Raw genomic sequence first — 3,772 nt, forward strand, 5'->3', positions numbered from 1 at the left:
ACTGAAGATGCTATGATAAGAAATTTTAAAAGCATTATTTTTGGATAACTGATTTTAAATTGAGAAATGCTCTCAGCAGAAAATAATGAAAAAGAAAGCTTTAGTTGGTAGTAAAAGTTTGATTTCTTTAAAATGTAGGCTGACCTACTGAGTTGCGTTTTTTTATCAGAAAATAATGTTTAAGAAAATGAATGAAATCCGCCAATCAAATCGCAGACCAACCTGAACGCAATCTGCTGTCTTCGCAAGAATATTCCAAAATAATCATTTTTTTGGCAGATCTTGTAATTAAACAATTTCTTGAAAGAATCTGCCAGAATCTTGAAGAGACCCAACCATTCTTCCCCGGGGGGAAGTTTGCGGGAAATTTTTATAATGGATATAATAAACAAACCCGTGAAAGACAAGCATACTCTTTTTTCAGGAACCAGATTTTTCATTCCGAGAAATAATTTCAACTCTTCAAAAAAGATAAATTAACTAATGTTTTGTAGAGTTGCTAATTATAGTCATATGATTACTTTTGAGAAAAATTTCATTAAAAAAAATTTAAAAGCTAATTCTACAATTAAGGATGTCAGAATCACAACAGTCTGTAAGTAAACGAAACAGATTTCGCCTATCGAAATGTGCCGAAATTTTAACCCAGAAAAAGTAAAAAATTAAAGGTGAAAAACAATCATTAGTACAATTTACTAATTCTGAAAAATTTATAATTGTTTCTCAACAAAAAATGATATCAACAGGTCTAAGATTTTTTGAGACAATCTATCCAAGCAATTTACTGATTCAATCAAGTGTTCTGCAACGGAAAACAAAAAAGATTTTGGGTAGTAACTGGGAAAATGTTGTTGTTGTTATTATAGGGAAGCAAAAAAGCGAAGCTGCTACATCAGTTTTTATTGCTGCACTTGATATTGACCCCCCCCCCCCCACGTTACCGACACCCAATTCACACGAGATGCCGTTACTCTATCTTTGCTTCTGATCGATGAACTCTTGCCTTGTTAAATTAAGATCAGTTATCAGAAGACGAACTGCATTAATAAAATTTGAAGAATAATTTGAGGTTTTCGGGTAAAATCAGAACCAAAAAAACTTGAATGCGTACATTGGAAGAAAACGATAAGTCAACTACAGTATTTTCATGGGTAGAATTCAATTTCATCCTAATAGAATTACTTTTTTTAAAAAAGCGAATAAAATTAAATCAATTGTCACTGCTTTATATATTGAATCTCTCTGGGACAAAGAAGGCTTCAATATATTCAGACACCTTATATAATTTGACATCAGAATCTAATCGATCTTTCTCTATAACATCAAGCCAAATTGAATGCGCAAAAAATTGCTAGCCTAAGTAAAGAAATTTCATATAGCAGAGTGAAACTGACTCCCAAAACAATTTCATGCAGTCCATAATGAAAAAAATATGAAAAAATGAGCCCTGCAGCTTAAAAAAGATCATTTTGACAGATTAAAAAAATTGGTGTAATGGATGGTGTCACATTATTCTGCTAAAAATTTGCCGAGCTGAAGCTGTCTTCCGACTTCCAAAAAACTTCTCGCAATCAAATTCTTCTAACCCAGGACATGTTGATCGACACCATAAAATTGCAAACAACGTCCAGAAGTCACTTCTGTCGCAATTAACTGTCACTCACAAGTCACCAACACTTCTTTTCCGCAAATAGCAGCACGTTTACCAACTGATCTCATGAGAAATCAATTTGCGGGTTAGATCCAAGCCCTAACGTGGTAAGCATAAGATCTAACGTTCTGGGCAGTGGATCCAATTCTACAAATAAACCTGATTTTCATTGAATTAAATTTCGCATCACTTTGAGTTGGGCTTATGCAGTTTAACTTTTTCTTCTTTTCCTCCACAAGTACAAGTTTGGTCCCTCTTAATTTCTTTTTGGGTAATATCATTTCCTCTCAAATCAGTTTCAATTTAGATTTTGCAAACCCGGGTCGAGGCTGAATGGTTATGTTGTAAGAACTTGCAAGTTTCTGGCAGAAACTGACATGGCGATGCATCGCCTTGCAAGTTTTACTTCCAAACACTTGCAATTTCTTACAAGTTAACCATTCGACTTGCAAGATACTTACAAGTTAACCATTCTACTTACAAGGCTCTTACAAGTTAACCATTCGACTTACAAGTTACTTACAAGTTAACCATTCTCAAACACACCACATACCACACACACACCATGCACGCACACACACGCGCCCACACACACATGCATGCACACATTCACAGGCAAACACATACACATGCACACACACGCACACCCACATACACACAAATACGCATTAAACCGGAAATAAAAAGTTGCGAGACATGAATGTAAACGGATGTTTGGAAAAAATAGAATCTGGAAAAGTAAGAATTAAAGTGTAAAAAAAGGTTTAAAAACGAAGGGAAATTTTATTATTGTGAAAAATACTGACATATGAATCTGAAAATTCAATCAAAGTCAATATTTTGGAAACATATTTAAAAGAGCGATCGCGAAAAAGCTAATTGAGATCTACAGTTTTTTTTATGGAAATGCAAAAGGAACTCTCTTGAAATGATACAATTCAAAAAGTAACCATTTTGTCTACTTAGGTTGAATTGTATTATATTAAACAAACTAACTCCTACGCTCTTTCTACAGTAAATGACTGAATGTTAAAATGAATTAACGAATAAGAGTTGTGCTCGACCGGAACGAACTTGCAAGAAACTTACAAGTTAGCCGTTCGCCTTGCAAGTTCTTACAAGTTAGCCATTCGCCTTGCAATTTCTTTCAAGTTAACCACTCGACTTGCAAATTCTAACAAGTTAACCATCTTTTGAAAGAAACTCGCAAAATCTTACAAGTTAACCATCTTTCGCAAGAAACTTGCAAGTTCTTACAAGCTAACCATTCGGTCTCGACCCGGGAAAGGTTTTTGAAAAGATATAGAGAACAATTATAAAATTTAGATGACAATACGGTGAAAATTTGGTGAGGTTTTATCAAAATTTATTGCAGTAGAAATGTCTATAGAAGAAAAGACGCTCTCTGAAGTCAAAAATATAATGGAGAAAAGCACTACATGACAAGATGGCTGAATCAGACAAGAAAAACAATTGCCTGAAAAATTTACAACATGATAAGAAAACAATGCCTGAATCAATAATTAAAAGTAAGTTTGTTGCCAAAAAAATCAATAGGGTCAAAGTTACAGTTAGTAAGCAAGAAGTTGTTTCAAATTTTAATTTCCTGATTGATATAGCAGTATGAAAAAAATTAAAAGTTTGGCAGGGTATTTTTTCTGTTTGTCCAATAACTGCGAAATCAGAAAAATCATCCGCGTCGTATATGCCGCTTTCAATAGACTTTGATGAAGAGAACTTTTCCGTCTGATTGTCTCGTTTATCAACGAATATCCCGAGTAGGAGTTCTTCAATTTTCCTTCGATTGATCATAGTACATATTGGATCACAGTCGACCGACTTTTCACTTGCTAATTTGCTATTTGACAGTTGGAATAGAACCTTCAATTAAACTTCTTTAAAACTGCAGAGAGCATCTCTGTATCATACGGATTTTATCCTGATATCATGGGGGTTATAGAAACTGCAGTGTATCTTCAACCTTTCTTCTTTTCAGCTAGAGGACAATTTTTGTACTATACACTCTGCTTTGATTCCTATCTTTCGAATCATCTCGTTTTAATTTTTACCATGTGCAATCAAGTTTTTTTAAACAGTTTCTGAATAGCCTGCTCTTTATAT

The sequence above is a fragment of the Convolutriloba macropyga genome, chromosome 10 (assembly GCF_964194025.1).
Source record: "Convolutriloba macropyga chromosome 10, txConMacr16.3, whole genome shotgun sequence".
Classification (NCBI taxonomy): Eukaryota; Metazoa; Xenacoelomorpha; order Acoela; family Convolutidae; genus Convolutriloba; species Convolutriloba macropyga.